Below are 20,462 nucleotides of genomic sequence, written 5' to 3'. Positions count from 1 at the left end.
ATTCAGTCCAGAGATATCCCTTCGATCTCTTTCAATGGAAGTCTATGGAACTTGTTGCTAAGGAGCTCTAAATGGTTGCTAGGGCGTGGCTAGATAGCTTCACAATGATCCTGAGAGACTGATTGGCCGTCTGAGTAAAATGAGCCCGCCCCTTTGTCTCTACGACACTGTGATCCAGAGTTATGTTCAATATAAAAGCGGTTTCTATGGTGTAGGACGGCCCATTTCATGGGCCGTCCTACACCATAGTAAGTCAATGGGGCAACTTTGGGCAGCTCCTGCACCCCAGGGGTGCAACTTTTACCCCATTGTGTGGTATATTCTTACAGAGCCTGTCAGCCTCTTCAAATGTGGTAAATTACACGTTTCTGCGACATCCGAGCTCTGAGCTACGACTCGTCAAAGTTTGACGCAATGTTAAGTCTATGGGATTTTTCGGCCGGTTTTTCGCCCCTGGGGCGAACATCGTACCCCCGATCGCTTATAAAAGTCATAGCACACCATTCCCGAACAGGCTGCACGTTTTGACACCTCATTCATGGGTCTGTGACAAAAACTGCGGGAGGAGTAGCGCGTCAAAAAGTGGCCAGAAGAATAAGAAGAATAAGAAGAATAAGAATAATAAGTATGCACAATAACACTAGTGTTGCTTTGCCATAGGCAAGCACCACTAACTAGAATGTACATTTCCAGAAGAAAATGTGAAGTGGTGCTTGCAGTGGCAAAACTCGCCGCTCGGTTGCTAGAGTGTGACACATGATTGCATACGAGACAACAACCACGTCTGTACGATATTGTGGAGCAGAGATATGGCTCATTCATGTGTTTGTATGGTTACTAGGGTACCCTATATGGTTGCTATGGTGTGCTTATACAGTTTATGAGATGATATTTAAAGAGTAGTTGACAGTCTGAGTCAAAAAAGGCAAACTCCATGTTTTTTCTATTTTCTGGACCTGAAATATGGCTTGGAAATGTAGTTTTATGGTTGCTAGGGTGGCATAAGTGGTTGCTAGGGCGTGGCCATGAAGTTGCTATGTCCCTACTTATTGGCTGCTTGATAGGCCGAGTCAAAAGAGCCCAACCCCAAGTCTCTATGACCTTCTGGTCAAAAAATATGATATAACAAATTTTGTGCCAATGTTAAGTCTATGGGACTTTTTTTGGCCGATTTATCGCCCGCCGGACGAACATCGTACAACCGATCGCTTAGAAAAGTCATAGCACACCTCTCCTCAATGAACCGGTCGATTTGACACCTCATTCATGGGTCTACGACAAAACGTGCGGGAGGAGTAGCGTGCCGAAGTTTTGTCTAGGAGAATAGTAATCACAACACTAGAATGTACATTTCCAGAAGAAAATGTGAAGTGGTGCTTGCAGTGGCAAAATTCGCAGCTCGGTTGCTAGAGTGTGGCACATGATTGCATACGAGACAACAAACACGTCTGTACGATGTTCTGGTGCTGAGATATGGCTTATTCATGTGTTTGTATGGTTACTAGGGTACCCTATATGATTGCTATGGTGTGCTTATACAGTTTATTAGATGATATTAGAAGACTAGTTGACAGTCTGAGTCAAAAAAGCCGAACTCCACATCTCTACGATTTTCTGGAGCTGAAATATAGCTTGTAAATGTTGTTTTATGGTTGCTAGGGTGGCATAAGTGGTTGCTAGGGCGTGACCATGAAGTTGTTATGCCCCTACTTATTGGCTGCTTGATAGGCCGAGTCAAAAGATCCCAACCCCAAGTCTCTATGACCTTCTAGTCCAGGGGTCTCAAACTCAACTTAACTGGGGGCCACTGGAGGTAGAGTCTGGGTCAGGCTGGGCCGCATCAAGTATTCCACAAAAAATAGTATTCAAGTATTCCAAAAAAGGAGCACAACTGATCCAATCTTCTCAATATTTATTATTAATGTTTCTTCTGAATTTGAACATTCCTTTCTGTACATGATTGGTTCTTCATGAGCTGTCCTTCTGACAGTTGAAGTTCATTTTACAAACTTTCTTTGTCTATAACACATATTTGTGATATTTATATTTGCTTATGTCCTTTTTATTTTCTTTATACAACACATTAATGATATTGAATGTTTTTTTGGAAGGCACATTTCCTTTTATTATACTTAGAAAAACAATTATTGCTTTTGAAATACAAATATTTGCAGTCATGTCTGCCCGTCTTATTGAATTCTTTCTACACATGTATAGTGTCTCAAATTACTGACTGCACAAATCAAAGCAAACCTTCTTATCAACCCGTTGGACACATATAACAAGCTCAAAATGATTATTCTCACATTGTTTTAGAGCAGGGTCTCTCTCCAACACGTCGCTCGCGAGCTTGGCCTGATTGGTGGCAGCTCGCCAAGCTCGTTCACATATCGCGCTCACATATTTTGCGCGCTCAAGTTCGTTATTTCAAATGTAGGCGCGCGGCAAGCGCGCTCATAATTGAAGCGACGCGCTCATTTTTTCCAGACGCAGTATGTTTGTACTTCGCGGTTGTCTATGACAACTATTGACAACAAACCCACCGTAAACTGTCACGAGACTATCTATGGTAGCCCATAAGGGATAATTTTTTTTTTTTTAAACGCGGCACACGCAACGACGGGCCGCACTAACATTAAACTTTAATGTCAAGTAGGGGGCCACAAAATATCACCCGCGGGCCGCAAATGGCCCGCGGGCCACGAGTTTGAGACCCCTGTTCTAGTCAAAAGATATGATCTCACAAATGTTGTGCCAATGTTAAGTCTATGGGAATTTTTTCGTCCGATTTATCACCCGCTGAACGAACATCGTACAACCGATCACTTAGAAAAGTCATAGCACACCTCTCCTCAATGAGCCGGTCGATTTGACACTTCATTCATGGGTCTACGACAAAAAATGCGGGAGGAGTAGCGTGCCGAAGTTTTGTCTAGGTGAATAGTAATCACAATACTAGAATGTACATTTCCAGAAGAAAATGTGAAGTGGTGCTTGCAGTGGCAAAACTCGCCGCTCGGTTGCTAGGGTGATGTACATGGTTGCATACGAGCCAACAACCATGTCTGTACGATATTGTGGAGCTGAGATATGGCTTATTCATGTGTTTGTATGGTTACTAGGGTACCCTATATGGTTGCTATGGTGTGAATATGCAGTTTATGAGATGATATTTAAAGACTAGTTGACAGTCTGAGTCAAAAAAGCCAAACTCCATGTTTCTACTATTCTCTGGAGCTGAAATATGGCTTGGAAATGTAGTTTTACGGTTGCTAGGGTGCTGTAACTGGTTGCTATGGTGTGGCTATGAAGATTTTAGGAAATTACTTATTAACTGCTTGATAGGCCGAGTCAAAAGAGCCCAACCCCAAGTCTCTATGACCTTCTGGTCAAAAGATATGATCTCACAAAATTTGTGCCAATGTTAAGTCTATGGGACTTTTTTCGTCCAATTTATCGCCCGCCGGACGATCATCGTACAACCGATCGCTTAGAAAAGACATAGCACACCTCTCCTTAATGAACCGGTCGATTTGATACCTCATTCATGGGTCTACGAGAAAATGTGCGGGAGGAGTAGCGTGCCGAAGTTTTGTCTAGGTGAATAGTAATCACAACACTAGAATGTACATTTCCAGAAGAAAATGTGAAGTGGTGCTTGCAGTGGCAAAACTCGCCGCTCGGTTGCTAGGGTGTTGTTGGAGTTTGCTATGATGATGCAAGGCAGTTGCTAGGGTGTTCTGGGTGGTTGCTAGGTGGTTGCTAGGGTGTTCTGAGTGGTTGCTAGGGTGTTGCTAGGTGGTTGCTAGGGTATTCTGGGTGGTTGCTAGGGTGTTGCTAGGCGGTTGCTAGGGTGTTCTGGGTGGTTGCTAGGGTGTTGCTAGGTGGTTGCTAGGGTGTTCTGAGTGGTTGCTAGGGTGTTCTGGGTGGTTGCTAGGGTATTCTGGGTGGTTGCTAGGGTATTCTGGGTGGTTGCTAGGGTGTTGCTAGGCGGTTGCTAGGGTGTTCTGGGTGGTTGCTAGGGTGTTGCTAGGCGGTTGCTAGGGTGTTCTGAGTGGTTGCTAGGGTGTTGCTAGGGTATTCTGGGTGGTTGCTAGGGTGTTGCTAGGTGGTTGCTAGGGTGTTCTGTGCGGTTGCTAGGCGGTTGCTAGGGTATTCTGGGTGGTTGCTATGGTGTTGCTAGGCGGTTGCTAGGGTGTTTTGAGTGGTTGCTAGGCGGTTGCTAGGGTGTTCTGGGTGGTTGCTAGGGTGTTGCTAGGCGGTTGCTAGGGTGTTCTGGGTGGTTGCTAGGGCGTTGCTAGGGTGTTCTGGGTGGTTGCTAGGGTGTTCTGGGTGGTTGCTAGGGTGTTGCTAGGTGGTTGCTAGGGTGTTTTGAGTGGTTGCTAGGCGGTTGCTAGGGTGTTCTGGGTGGTTGCTAGGGTGTTGCTAGGCGGTTGCTAGGGTGTTCTGGGTGGTTGCTAGGGCGTTGCTAGGCAGTTGCTAGGGTGTTCTGGGTGGTTGCTAGGGTGTTGCTAGGGTAATTTGGGTGGTTGCTATGGTGTTACTAGGTGGTTGGTAGTTGTCAAAGATGGTTACTGTTGAGTTTGTAGCATTTTATTGGCATGATTTAGCACTTAGCTAATCAATATTAGCATGTAGCTATTCACTGCTAGTATGTGTAGCATGTAGCAAGTCCTGTTTGCTAGCATGAGTCAAAAGACCCAACCCCCATCTCTATACGATGTTCTGATGCAGAGATATCGGTCTTGCAAAACGGTTGCTAGGGTACTCTGTTTGGTTGCTAGGGAGTGGCTTGGCAGCTGCCAATCATGAAGCTCCAAAGTCAATGTGAATGTATAAACCAACCCCCATCTCTATACGATGTTCTGATGCAGAGATGTAGGTCTTGCAAAATGGTTGCTAGGGTACTCTGTTTGGTTGCTAGGGAGTGGCTTGGCAGCTGCCAATCATGAAACTCCAAAGGCTGCTTGTCAGTATGAATGATATAAACCAACTCCCATGCCTCTGTGACATTCAGAATGGACGATATTCCTCTTTGGATTTTGGTTGCTAAGGTGCTCGACAATGGTTGCTAGGGCGTGGCTAGGAAGTGTTGAGGTGATTCATGATTGGCTGTTTGCTGCCCCGAGTCAAACGAGACCACCCTCATGTTTCTATGACAATTGAGTCCAGAGATATCCCTTCGATCTCTTTCAATGGAAGTCTATGGGAGTTGTTGCTAAGGTGCTCTAAATGGTTGCTAGGGCGTGGCTTAATAGCTTCACAATGATCCTGAGAGACTGATTGGTTGTCTGAGTAAAATGAGCCCGCCCTCTTGTCTCTATGACACTGTGATCCAGAGTTATGTTCAATACAAAAGCGGTTTCTATGGTGTAGGACGGCCCATTTCATGGGCCGTCCTACACCATAGTAAGTCAATGGGGCAACTTTGGGCCCCTCCTGCCCCACAGGGGTGCAACTTTTACCCCATTGTGTGGTATGTTCTTACAGAGCCTGTCAGCCTCTTCAAATGTGGCAAATTTCACGTTTCTGCGACATCCTCGTTCCGAGCTACGGCTCGTCAAAGTTTTTCGCAATGTTAAGTCTATGGGATTTTTTTGGGCCGTTTTTCGCCCCTGGAGCGAACATCGTACCCCCGATCCCTTATAAAAGTCATAGCACACCATTCCCGAACAGGCCGCACGTTTTGACACCTCATTCATGGGTCTGTGACAAAAACTGCGGGAGGAGTAGCGCGTCAAAAAGTGGCCAGAAGAATAATAATAAGAAGAAGAAGAAGAAGAAGAATAATAAGTATGTGAGATAACAATAGTGTTGCTTTGCCATAGGCAAGCACCACTAACTAGAATGTACATTTCCAGAAGAAAATGTGAAGTGGTGCTTGCAGTGGCAAAACTCGCCGCTCGGTTGCTAGAGTGTGGTACATTATTGCATACGAGCCAACAACCATGTCTGTACGATGTTCTGGTGCTGAGATATGGCTTATTCATGTGTTCAGGTGGTTACTAGGGTACTCTATATGGTTGCTATGGTGTGCTTATACAGTTTATGAGATGATATTTAAAGAGTAGTTGACAGTCTGAGTCAAAAAAGGCAAACTCCATGTTTCTACTATTTTCTGGAGCTGAGATATGGCTTGAATATGTTGTTTTATGGTTGCTAGGCTGCCCTAAGTGGTTGCTAGGGCGGCAATATGAATGTATTATGTCACTACTTATTGGCTGCTTGATAGGCCGAGTCAAAAGAGCCCAACCCCAAGTCTATATGACCTTCTGGTCAAAAGATATGATCTCACAAATTTTGTGCCAATGTTAAGTCTATGGGACTTTTTTCAGCCAATTATTTGCCCCTGGGGCAAACACCGTACCCCCGATCGGTAAGAAAAGTCACAGCACACCTCTCCTCAATAATCCGCACAATTTGACGCCTCACTCAGGGGTCTGTGATGTCGGCATGTATTTATTTACAGATAATTACTATGGAGTTTTATATGGAGTTTTTATAGAGTTTTTATAGAGATATTTAGTATGGCACTCGGCCTGCGGCCTCGTGCCTATGGCCTACGGTTGCTAGGGTGCTGTAACTGGTTGCTATGGTGTGGCTATGAAGATGTTAGGCCATTACTTATTGGCTGCTTGATAAAATAAATCCTCTGAGGGAGAGAGAGAGGGCCTGACAGCAGGGCTGTCAGGCCCTTTTCTGTGGGTGTGTGTGAAAGTGGCAGTTGAGATTTAAATTTCTGAAAATTCCGCAATGTTAAGTCAATGGGATTTTTTTGGCCGCTTTTTCGTCCGCTGTGCGAACATCGTACACCCTATCTCTTAGAAAAGTCATAGCACACCTCTCCTCAATGAGCCGGTCGATTTGACGCCTCACTCAGGTGTGTGTGACAAAAGCTGCGGGAGGAGTAGCGCGCCAAACTTTGTGTGGAATAATAAGAATAATAAGTATGCACAATAACACTAGTGTTGCTTTGCCATAGGCAAGCACCACTAACTAGAATGTACATTTCCAGAAGAAAATGTGAAGTGGTGCTTGCAGTGGCAAAAACACCACTCGGTTGCTAGGGTGTTCTTGTAGTTTGCTATGATGATGTAAGGCAGTTGCTAGGGTGTTCTGGGTGGTTGCTAGGTGGTTGCTAGGGTATTCTGATTGGTTGCTATGGTGTTACTAGGTGGTTGGTAGTTGTCACAGATGGTTACTATGGAGTTTGTAGCATTTTCTTGGCATGATTTAGCACTTAGCTAATCAATATTAGCATGTAGCTATTCACTGCTAGCATGTGTAGCATGTTTTAAGTCCTGTTTGCTAGCATGAGTAAAAAAAAGCCAACCCCCATCTCTATACGATGTTCTGATGCAGAGATATAGGTCTTGCAAAATGGTTGCTAAGGTACTCTGTTCGGTTGCTAGGGAGTGGCTTGGCAGCTGCCAATCATGAAACTCCAAAGGCTGATTGTCACTATGAAAGATATAAACCAACTCCCATGCCTCTGTGACATTCAGAATGGAAGATATCCCTCCTTGGATTTTGGTTGCTAAGGTTCTCGAAAATGGTTGCTAGGGAGGAGCTAGGAAGTGTTGAGGTGATTCATGATTGGCTGTTTGCTGCCCCGAGTCAAACGAGACCATCCTTGTGTTTCTATGACACTTCTATCCGGAGATATCCCTTTGATCTGTTTCAATGGAAGTCTATGGGAGTTGTTGCTAAGGTGCTCTAAATGGTTGCTAGGGCGTGGCTTGATAGCTTCACAATGATCCTGAGAGACTGATTGGTCGTCTGAGTAAAATGAGCCCGCCCCCTTGTCTCTATGACACTGTGACCCAGAGCTATGTTCAATAAAAAATCCCTATGCAATTTACCATAGTAGGAAAAACGCATGCATTTCATGGGCCGTCCTACACCATTGTAAGTCAATGGGGAAACTTTGGGCAGCTCCTGCCCCCAAGGGGTGCAACTTTTACCCCATTGTGAGGTATGCTCTTACAGAGCCTGTCAGCCTCTTCAAATGTGGCAAATCACACGTTTCTGCGACATCCTCGTTCCGAGCTACGACTCGTCAAAGTTTGACGCAATGTTAAGTCTATGGGATTTTTTGGAAGTTTGTTCGCCCCTAGGGCGAACACCGTACCCTCGATCTCTTATTAAAAATCATAGGACTCTTCTCCTCAATAGGCCGCACGATTTGATGCCTCATTCATGGGTCTGTGACAAAAGCTGCGGGCGGAGGAGTGCGCCAAAAATTTTTTAGCATGTTGCTAGCATGATGCTAGCATGTTTAGCATGTTGCTAGCATGTTGCTAGCATCTTGCTAGCATGATGCTAGCATGTTTAGCATGTTGCTAGCATGTTGCTAGCATGATGCTAGCATGATTAGCATGTTGCTAGCATGATGCTAGCATGTTTAGCATGTTGCTAGCATGATGTTAGCATGATTAGCATGTTGCTAATGATGCTAGCATGATTAGCATGTTGCTAGCATATTGCTAGCATGTTGCTAGCATGATTAGCATGTTGCTAGCATGATGCTAGCATGTTGCTAGCATGATGCTAGCATGATTAGCATGTTGCTAGCATGATGCTAGCATGATTAGCATGTTGCTAGCATGATGCTAGCATGATTAGCATGTTGCTAGCATGATGCTAGCATGATTAGCATGTTGCTAGCATATTGCTAGCATGTTGCTAGCATGATTAGCATGTTGCTAGCATGATGCTAGCATGATGCTAGCATGATTAGCATGTTGCTAGCATGATGCTAGCATGATTAGCATGTTGCTAGCATGATGCTAGCATGATTAGCATGTTTCTAGCATATTTGTAGCATGATTAGCATGTTGCTACCATGTTACTAGCATGATTAGCATGTTGCTAGCATGATGCTAGCATGATTAGCCTGTTGCTAGCATGTTTGTAGCTAGTTGCTAGAATGATTAGCATGTTTCTAGCATCATGCTAGCATGAATAGCATGTTGCTAGCATTATGCTAGCATGATTAGCATGTTGCTAGCATGATGCTAGCATGTTTAGCATGTTGCTAGCATGGTTGCTAAGGTATTACTAGGTGGTTGCTTGGGTGTTGCTAGGCGGTTGCTAGGGTGTTCTGGGTGGTTGCTAGGGAGTTGCTAGGCAGTTGCTAGGGTATCCTGGGTGGTTGCTAAGCGGTTGCTAGGGTAATTTGTGTGGTTGCTAGGGCATTCCTAGGGTGTTCAGGGTGGTTGCTAGGGTGTTGCTAGGTTGTTGCTAAGGTATTCTGGATGGTTGCTAGGGTGTTCTGGGTGGTTGCTAGGCGGTTGCTAGGGTGTTCTGGGTGGTTGCTAGGCAGTTGCTAGGGTATCCTGGGTGGTTGCTAGGCGGTTGCTAGGGTAATTTGGGTGGTTGCTAGGGCGTTGCTAGGCAGTTGCTAGGGTGTTCTGGGTGGTTGCTAGGGTGTTGCTAGGCAGTTGCTAGGGTATCCTGGGTGGTTGCTAGGCGGTTGCTAGGGTGTTCTGGGTGGTTGCTAGGCAGTTGCTAGGGTGTTCTGGGTGGTTGCTAGGGTAATCTGTGTGGTTGCTATGGTGTTACTAGGTGGTTGGTAGTTGTCAAAGATGGTTACTGTTGAGTTTGTAGCATTTTATTGGCATGATTTAGCACTTAGCTAATCAATATTAGCATGTAGCTATTCACTGCTAGCATGTGTAGCATGTAGCAAGTCCTGTTTGCTAGCATGAGTCAAAAGACCCAACCCCCATCTCTATACGATGTTCTGATGCAGAGATATCGGTCTTGCAAAACGGTTGCTAGGGTACACTGTTTGGTTGCTAGGGAGTGGCTTGGCAGCTGCCAATCATGAAGCTCCAAAGTCAATGTGAATGTATAAACCAACCCCCATCTCTATACGATGTTCTGATGCAGAGATGTAGGTCTTGCAAAATGGTTGCTAGGGTACTCTGTTTGGTTGCTAGGGAGTGGCTTGGCAGCTGCCAATCATGAAACTCCAAAGGCTGCTTGTCAGTATAAATGATATAAACCAACTCCCATGCCTCTGTGACATTCAGAATGGAAGATATCCCTGTTTGGATTTTGGTTGCTAAGGTGCTCGACAATGGTTGCTAGGGCGTGGCCAGTAAGTGTTGAGGTGATTCAGGATTGGCTGTTTGCTGGCCCGAGTGAAACGAGCCCACCCTCATGTTTCTATGACACTTATATCCTGAGATATCCCTTTGATCTGTTTCAATGGAAGTCTATGGAACTTGTTGCTAAGGAGCTCTAAATGGTTGCTAGGGCGTGGCTTGATAGCTTCACAATGATCCTGAGAGACTGATTGGCTGTCTGAGTAAAATGAGCCCGCCCCTTTGTCTCTATGACACTGTGATCCAGAGTTATGTTCAATACAAAATCCCTATGCAATTTACCATAGTAGGAAAAACACATGCATTTCATGGGCCGTCCTACACCATAGTAAGTCAATGGGGCAACTTTGGGCCCCTCCTGCCCCTCAGGGGTGCAACTTTTACCCCATTGTGTGGTATGTTCTTACAGAGCCTGTCAGCCTCTTCAAATGTGGCAAATTTCACGTTTCTGCGACATCCTCGTTCCGAGCTACGACTCGTCAAAGTTTTTCGCAATGTTAAGTCTATGGGATTTTTTTGGGCCGTTTTTCGCCCCTGGGGCGACCATCGTACCCCCGATCTCTTAGAAAAGTCATAGCACACCATTCCCGAACAGGCCGCACGTTTTGACACCTCATTCATGGGTCTGTGACAAAAACTGCGGGAGGAGTAGCGCGTCAAAAAGTGGCCAGAAGAATAATAATAATTATAAGAAGAACTAGAATGTACATTTCCAGAAGAAAATGTGAAGTGGTGCTTGCAGTGGCAAAACTCGCCGGTGTTTTAGGTGGTTGCTATGGTATTCTGGATGGTTGCTATGGTGTTACTAGGTGGTTGGTAGTGTTCACATTTGGTTACTATAGAGTTTTTATAATGTTCATGGCATGATTTAGCACTTAGCTAATCAATATTAGCATGTAGCTATTCACAGCTAGCATGTTTAGCATGTTGAAAGTCCTGTGTGCTAGCATGAGTCAAAAGTCCCAAACCCCATCTCTATACGATGTTCTGATGCAGAGATGTAGGTCTTGCAAAATGGTTGCTAGGGTACTCTGTTTGGTTGCTAGGGAGTGGCTTGGCAGCTGCCAATGATGAAACTCCAAAGGCTGCTTGTCAGTATGAATTATATAAACCAACCCCCATCTCTATACGATGTTCTGATATAGAGATGTAGGTCTTGCAAAATGGTTGCTAGGGTACTCTGTTTGGTTGCTAGGGAGTGGCTTGGCAGCTGCCAATCATGAAACTCCAAAGGCTGCTTGTCAGTATGAATGATATAAACCAACTCCCATGCCTCTGTGACATTCAGAATGGACGATATTCCTCTTTGGATTTTGGTTGCTAAGGTGCTCGACAATGGTTGCTAGGGCGTGGCTAGGAAGTGTTGAGGTGACTCATGATTGGCTGTTTGCTGCCCCGAGTCAAACGAGACCACCCTCATGTTTCTATGACAATTGAGTCCAGAGATATCCCTTCGATCTCTTTCAATGGAAGTCTATGGGAGTTGTTGCTAAGGTGCTCTAAATGGTTGCTAGGGCGTGGCTTAATAGCTTCACAATGATCCTGAGAGACTGATTGGTTGTCTGAGTAAAATGAGCCCGCCCTCTTGTCTCTATGACACTGTGATCCAGAGTTATGTTCAATACAAAAGCGGTTTCTATGGTGTAGGACGGCCCATTTCATGGGCCGTCCTACACCATAGTAAGTCAATGGGGCAACTTTGGGCCCCTCTTGCCCCTCAGGGGTGCAACTTTTACCCCATTGTGTGGTATGTTCTTACAGAGCCTGTCAGCCTCTTCAAATGTGGCAAATTTCACGTTTCTGCGACATCCTCGTTCCGAGCTACGGCTCGTCAAAGTTTTTCGCAATGTTAAGTCTATGGGATTTTTTTGGGCCGTTTTTCGCCCCTGGGGCGACCATCGTACCCCCGATCTCTTAGAAAAGTCATAGCACACCATTCCCGAACAGGCCGCACGTTTTGACACCTCATTCATGGGTCTGTGACAAAAACTGCGGGAGGAGTAGCGCGTCAAAAAGTGGCCAGAAGAATAATAATAATAAGAAGAAGAAGAAGAATAATAAGTATGTGAGATAACAATAGTGTTGCTTCGCCATAGGCAAGCACCACTAATAAGTATGCACAATAACACTAGTGTTGCTTTGCCTTTGGCAAGCACCACTAATAAGTATGTGAGATAACAATAGTGTTGCTTCGCCATAGGCAAGCACCACTAACTAGAATGTACATTTCCAGAAGAAAATGTGAAGTGGTGCTTGCAGTGGCAAAACTCGCCGGTGTTTTAGGTGGTTGCTATGGTATTCTGGATGGTTGCTATGGTGTTACTAGGTGGTTGGTAGTGTTCACATTTGGTTACTATAGAGTTTTTATAATGTTCATGGCATGATTTAGCACTTAGCTAATCAATATTAGCATGTAGCTATTCACAGCTAGCATGTTTAGCATGTTGAAAGTCCTGTGTGCTAGCATGAGTCAAAAGTCCCAAACCCCATCTCTATACGATGTTCTGATGCAGAGATGTAGGTCTTGCAAAATGGTTGCTAGGGTACTCTGTTTGGTTGCTAGGGAGTGGCTTGGCAGCTGCCAATGATGAAACTCCAAAGGCTGCTTGTCAGTATGAATTATATAAACCAACCCCCATCTCTATACGATGTTCTGATATAGAGATGTAGGTCTTGCAAAATGGTTGCTAGGGTACTCTGTTTGGTTGCTAGGGAGTGGCTTGGCAGCTGCCAATCATGAAACTCCAAAGGCTGCTTGTCAGTATGAATGATATAAACCAACTCCCATGCCTCTGTGACATTCAGAATGGACGATATTCCTCTTTGGATTTTGGTTGCTAAGGTGCTCGACAATGGTTGCTAGGGCGTGGCTAGGAAGTGTTGAGGTGACTCATGATTGGCTGTTTGCTGCCCCGAGTCAAACGAGACCACCCTCATGTTTCTATGACAATTGAGTCCAGAGATATCCCTTCGATCTCTTTCAATGGAAGTCTATGGGAGTTGTTGCTAAGGTGCTCTAAATGGTTGCTAGGGCGTGGCTTAATAGCTTCACAATGATCCTGAGAGACTGATTGGTTGTCTGAGTAAAATGAGCCCGCCCTCTTGTCTCTATGACACTGTGATCCAGAGTTATGTTCAATACAAAAGCGGTTTCTATGGTGTAGGACGGCCCATTTCATGGGCCGTCCTACACCATAGTAAGTCAATGGGGCAACTTTGGGCCCCTCTTGCCCCTCAGGGGTGCAACTTTTACCCCATTGTGTGGTATGTTCTTACAGAGCCTGTCAGCCTCTTCAAATGTGGCAAATTTCACGTTTCTGCGACATCCTCGTTCCGAGCTACGGCTCGTCAAAGTTTTTCGCAATGTTAAGTCTATGGGATTTTTTTGGGCCGTTTTTCGCCCCTGGGGCGACCATCGTACCCCCGATCTCTTAGAAAAGTCATAGCACACCATTCCCGAACAGGCCGCACGTTTTGACACCTCATTCATGGGTCTGTGACAAAAACTGCGGGAGGAGTAGCGCGTCAAAAAGTGGCCAGAAGAATAATAATAACTAGAATGTACATTTCCAGAAGAAAATGTGAAGTGGTGCTTGCAGTGGCAAAACTCGCCGCTCGGTTGCTAGGGTGTTGTTGGAGTTTGCTATGATGATGCAAGGCAGTTGCTAGGGTGTTCTGGGTGGTTGCTAGGTGGTTGCTAGGGTGTTCTGAGTGGTTGCTAGGGTGTTGCTAGGTGGTTGCTAGGGTATTCTGGGTGGTTGCTAGGGTGTTGCTAGGCGGTTGCTAGGGTGTTCTGGGTGGTTGCTAGGGTGTTGCTAGGTGGTTGCTAGGGTGTTCTGAGTGGTTGCTAGGGTGTTCTGGGTGGTTGCTAGGGTATTCTGGGTGGTTGCTAGGGTATTCTGGGTGGTTGCTAGGGTGTTGCTAGGCGGTTGCTAGGGTGTTCTGGGTGGTTGCTAGGGTGTTGCTAGGCGGTTGCTAGGGTGTTCTGAGTGGTTGCTAGGGTGTTGCTAGGTGGTTGCTAGGGTATTCTGGGTGGTTGCTAGGGTGTTGCTAGGTGGTTGCTAGGGTGTTCTGTGCGGTTGCTAGGCGGTTGCTAGGGTATTCTGGGTGGTTGCTATGGTGTTGCTAGGCGGTTGCTAGGGTGTTTTGAGTGGTTGCTAGGCGGTTGCTAGGGTGTTCTGGGTGGTTGCTAGGGTGTTGCTAGGCGGTTGCTAGGGTGTTCTGGGTGGTTGCTAGGGCGTTGCTAGGGTGTTCTGGGTGGTTGCTAGGGTGTTCTGGGTGGTTGCTAGGGTGTTGCTAGGTGGTTGCTAGGGTGTTTTGAGTGGTTGCTAGGCGGTTGCTAGGGTGTTCTGGGTGGTTGCTAGGGTGTTGCTAGGCGGTTGCTAGGGTGTTCTGGGTGGTTGCTAGGGCGTTGCTAGGCAGTTGCTAGGGTGTTCTGGGTGGTTGCTAGGGTGTTGCTAGGGTAATTTGGGTGGTTGCTATGGTGTTACTAGGTGGTTGGTAGTTGTCAAAGATGGTTACTGTTGAGTTTGTAGCATTTTATTGGCATGATTTAGCACTTAGCTAATCAATATTAGCATGTAGCTATTCACTGCTAGTATGTGTAGCATGTAGCAAGTCCTGTTTGCTAGCATGAGTCAAAAGACCCAACCCCCATCTCTATACGATGTTCTGATGCAGAGATATTGGTCTTGCAAAACGGTTGCTAGGGTACTCTGTTTGGTTGCTAGGGAGTGGCTTGGCAGCTGCCAATCATGAAGCTCCAAAGTCAATGTGAATGTATAAACCAACCCCCATCTCTATACGATGTTCTGATGCAGAGATATTGGTCTTGCAAAATGGTTGCTAGGGTACTCTGTTTGGTTGCTAGGGAGTGGCTTGGCAGTTGCCAATCATGAAACTCCAAAGGCTTCTTGTCACTATGAATGATATAAACCAACTCCCACGCCTTTGTGACATTCAGAATGGAAGATATCCCTCTTTGGATTTTGGTTGCTAAGGTGCTCGACAATGGTTGCTAGGGCGTGGCTAGGAAGTGTTGAGGTGATTCATGATTGGCTGTTTGCTGCCCCGAGTCAAACGAGACCACCCTCATGTTTCTATGACAATTCAGTCCAGAGATATCCCTTCGATCTCTTTCAATGGAAGTCTATGGGAGTTGTTGCTAAGGTGCTCTAAATGGTTGCTAGGGCGTGGCTTGATAGCTTCACAATGATCCTGAGAGACTGATTGGTTGTCTGAGTAAAATGAGCCCGCCCCCTTGTCTCTATGACACTGTGATCCAGAGTTATGTTCAATATAAAAGCGGTTTCTATGGTGTAGGACGGCCCATTTCATGGGCCGTCCTACACCATAGTAAGTCAATGGGGAAACTTTGGGCAGCTCCTGCCCCCCAGGGGTGCAACTTTTACCCCATTGTGTGGTATGTTCTTACAGAGTCTGTCAGCCTCTTCAAATGTGGCAAATTTCACGTTTCTGCGAAATTCACACTCTGAGCTATGACTCGTCAAAGTTTTTCGCAATGTTAAGTCTATGGGATTTTTTTGGGCCGTTTTTCGCCCCTGGGGCGACCATCGTACCCCCGATCTCTTAGAAAAGTCATAGCACACCATTCCCGAACAGGCCGCACGTTTTGACACCTCATTCATGGGTCTGTGACAAAAACTGCGGGAGGAGTAGCGCGTCAAAAAGTGGCCAGAAGAATAATAATAAGAAGAATAATAATAAGTATGTGAGATAACAATAGTGTTGCTTCGCCATAGGCAAGCACCACTAATAAGAAGAAGAAGAAGAATAATAAGTATGTGAGATAACAATAGTGTTGCTTCGCCATAGGCAAGCACCACTAATAATAAGTATGCACAATAACACTAGTGTTGCTTTGCCATAGGCAAGCACCACTAATAATAAGTATGTGAGATAACAATAGTGTTGCTTCGCCATAGGCAAGCACCACTAATAAGAAGAATAATAAGTATGTGAGATAACAATAGTGTTGCTTCGCCATAGGCAAGCACCACTAATAAACATATGACGGAAGTGCAAAATACAGCCCAGGCTCATGGGAAAAAACATGGCTGTGACGACATTGCTGCATAATAATATTACGTTACTTTTTGCGTGTTTCACGTCACAACATAAAATGTTCAGTGCTGAGTGGAGCTTAAAATCATATATGTATCGCTGCAGTTCTGAAAGTAATTGTTTGATGAATGGCGCTAAAAGGTTAATGCTCTTTCTTGTTTAAAAATAACGTGTCTTAAACCCTAAACCTAATTGACAGTGTTAACAAAAGCAAACCTGAGATAAATACGCATTTGCTGAAGCAACCATGTCATATAATTTTTTTTTTTTTTTTTTTTTACTTTAAAAAGTAAGTGTTCAGGCTGCCTTTAAATGTTAAGTTTAGTCTAACTGGAGATGTGAAGGTGTACTAAGGGACAACTTGGATATTGAGTTGACTAAACGTTAAAAAATTAAGCAGCATGAACACTGTCTTTGTTACGTTTTTTTTTTTTTTTTTTTTTTTACAGTGTACAAGTCTTTCAGCCCTTTTACTGAGTGTTGTGACTTGTGTTTCACATCACTCTACATAGAGGGGAAAAAAGGTGTAAAAATTGTATGGGTAAAAACAGCTTGTCACTGCACTTAAAATGACATATTTGTACTTTTTTAACCACAAAAATGTTCATAACAGTACCTTAAGGTATATATGTACTGAGTACATAAGGTACTGAACTATTATGAACATTTTTATGGTAAAAAAAAGTACAAATATGTCCTTTTAAGTGCAGTGACAAGCTGTACATTGTACTCTGGTACCAATATGCACCTTTTATGAGTAAAAAGCTACTTTTTTACTTTTTTTCTCTGTGTGTACCCGAATGCTCTGCATCGGAAGTGCAATGCTGTACCAGGACATACTATCCTTCAAGGAATCATGAGAAAATTTGTCTTTGTTAATCAATAATCTGCCCCTGTAATTATAATTTGTGTGAAAAGGAATAAAAGTTGTTTTACTACCACTCTGGTGTTAACTAAACTGCAGTGAATTGTATACGTACATTTTCCAAAGAGTCTGTGGTAAAATATGTATCAGTTATTTGTTTAAATAAAAAATTAAATATTTATATAAAGATCAATCCACACCATGCTACAAAACTTGGTTTTCCAGGTTTCTTTATCAGAAAGGTGTCTCAAATGACAAAAGCAGTTCTTTTGTGAAGGAAATTGACAGATCTTCCCTGAGAGCCTGAAAATATATTCTTTAGGGAGGGAGAGAGGCAGAGAGCAGAGGTCAGGACCTGCTATGGGAAAAGTATGCAGGCTATGCATGCTCTGTTTGGGCCCAGGATCCCTGTGACCTGCCATTGTTCACCCTTTGACATTGAACTTGGAAGAGGGGAGCAGAAAGCAGGCTCGGCTCTTAAGCCCCGTAAAACACATACACACAAACATGCCACAACCCATAGTGCCCATCCCCAAGTCTTAAGGGCTTTTATCTCAACTGTCAACAGTTTAAAAAGCGGGATCCTTTTCTAAGGCTGGACTTTAATCACCTCTAGGTCAGTAAACATAAAGAGCTGAAGCAAGGGCAGAGAGATAGATAAAGAGACAGAGAGAGAGAGAGAGAGAGAGAGAGAGAGAGAGAGAGAGAGAGAGAGAGAGAGAGAGAGAGAGAGAGAGAGAGAGATTACTTTGTCACGTTGGTGTCAGTACACAAAGGAAAAGCAAAGAGTGCAAAAATGAAAGAAAAAAGAGGCTGTTAAAGTTATAAAACAGACACCCAAATGACCACACAAAGCCTGAGACAAAAGATAAGGCAGCTAACTTCCGTCATTTTGTCTGGGTTCTCTAAAGCAAACACACCTGGTGTTAATACTCATATGTGTACACATCCACACACATGTGGGCAGCGGCGTACAATAAAGGCACCAGGGTTTCTCAATTAAATACAAAAAGCAGCCTGTATATGAACTTGAAGAACCTTTTTTATGTGTTTATTCACACTTTTAAAAGTTAGACTATCAGTGTTATGTGCAAAAAGATTTATGAAAGTTTTAATGGTTGACAGTGCTGTTAGTGTTGTTAACTAAAACTATTAAAATAGTGTTTGGTAATTGAAATAAAGATTAGAAGAATAACTAATACTCTAAAAAAAAGCTGAAGTTCTAAAATGCATCATATAGAAAATATATACAAAAAATTGAATGACAAAAGCACATAGCAAAATTACTAAAACCTAAAACTAAAAATAAATAAAAGCTTATCAAAATATCCAAATATGAATACATACTACAATAGTAAAACCACTTAAATAAAAAAAATATATATATCAACAGATCAAATTAGACATGTATGTAGCTGAATGTAATAAAACCACAGTTAAAAGTAAAAGAATAACTAACACAAACAAAGTACCAGTTACTGCTTTGTTTGTGCATTGAGTCATAAATAGTAACTGCAGACTTTTGGGGAAGATTTTGCATTTAAATTTGGTCAAATGTGTTGAACAGAGCTGAGGGAACTACTCACTTATATTGGTAGCAAAAAAGCATAACCAATTTAAGTGAAATATTTAATAAAGAAACATGCAAAGGGAAGGTGTAGAACATTACAAATGACAGACAATCCAACTCTGTGGAAGTTCTGTGGCCGTAGATTCCGTGTGGGTCTGGACATTACAAAAACACACCAAGACAAACTGTACAGTTGTATTTCAAAATGCATTTTAAATGTATTTATTGACTCTTGATTCATTGCATAAGACATCCATTCTTTCAAAGATGACTGGAATGTTTCAGGTTGTGGGGGAGACAGGGACAGTTCAAAATAAAGAGGAAAACCCACTAACTATGAAACTTTACTGCATATCCAAAGGCCAGAGATCATAAAAGCACCTGTTCCTCATCAGTGTGTTATTTCAAAGAGGATTGCGTCAACAGACCATTGTATAGCCTTTTATCTGTGTAACCCCCACATAGCTTTTTTTCTTAGAAACTCATTTTTCAAGATCCATACATTAAAACGATTCACACTATATTATCCTGCCAAGTTAAGGAGAAAGAAAAACGGTGGCAGCATGCTGAGCTCAACTACAGGCATTTGTGTACCTTTAAAGTGAACAAGGAACAGTCTGGAAGTCTAGTCTCTATATAAATACTATCTTGACTACTCTTGATGAACAATTAAATCCAGATCCTCTCTACACATTGACATGGCGAACTGAAGTGTGTCACAATAGCTTTTGACAGACCATAAGTCAGCCCTATAAAATGTCAAACATACTCCTACAATCTCATTATAATGCATCCTGAAGAACTGTGTATGCCAAAGAGAGAGAAAGAAAAAAGAATCAGAAGAAAAGGAAATTCACATAACATTTAGTATTTACATAGTACATTGTAACCCCCCAAGAAATGAAGATGAGCGGCAAAAAAAAAATGGAACACTTTAAATTAATTTTCTGTTAAAAACACCAAAGTATTACAAAAAGAAACCCCAAAACATTTAATCATTAATTCATTTTAAAACATATGATAAAAAAGAAAATGGCTGATGAAGCAGCGGGTTTGGACTATATTCACTGAGATAAACATCATTACACTGTTCCAGTTTAAAGTCTAGCTTCTAAATGTACAGTCTTTTAAATTTTTTCCTTTTTAAGCTTCTTTTAAGTCCTTTTTCGTTGACCAAGATTTCTAATCTAACTCTATTTCACATACAATGTTGACACCTCATTCAGTTGTTCATATGAGAGGAAATATCTCTTGAGTGTCTCTTGTAAACTGGAAAAAAAAAATTGAACAGTGCAGGTTTTTTGTGCCATTGAAGAGCAGTTTTGTTTTATACTCAACCACCTGCCCGTAGATTAGCAGGACAGATACAGAGTTTTAGGCTGAGTGGCAAGTGCTATTCATAAAATTCACTATGGGATAATGTAGAGAATAAAAAGTCTGAATGTCAACTCGACGGGCACAAAATATGTGAACGTGGCTAAGTGCTTTGCTAATAAACAGGGGTATATACAGTACATAGCTTTAGAAACTGAAGAGTGTTGGATAAACAAAAAGTACTAGCAAGCAAGTTAATTCAGACTTTCATCCAATAATGTGTAAATGTCCTGAAATACTTTCCTGCATTGCTCCATCATAACTGGTCTTGCTAAACTACTTCTATTTCTAGCCAATCTGAGCTTAATTCAAAATTCAAAGGATTTTCAATCCTGCCAATTCTTTAACAGCTTACTCAGGTACTATATGTTAAAGTTTCCGTGGATGACCCTGTCAAGAAATTAATTCTATAAAAATGTACATATTTACATAATGTTCCATGTTACATGCACCAAAT

Source organism: Rhinichthys klamathensis, unplaced genomic scaffold, assembly GCF_029890125.1.
Source record: "Rhinichthys klamathensis goyatoka isolate OS25496 unplaced genomic scaffold, OSU_Roscu_1.1 h1tg000254l_1, whole genome shotgun sequence".
Lineage (NCBI taxonomy): Eukaryota > Metazoa > Chordata > Actinopteri > Cypriniformes > Leuciscidae > Rhinichthys > Rhinichthys klamathensis.
The sequence above is the reverse complement of the archived record's forward strand: the minus strand, read 5'-3'. Positions refer to the sequence as shown.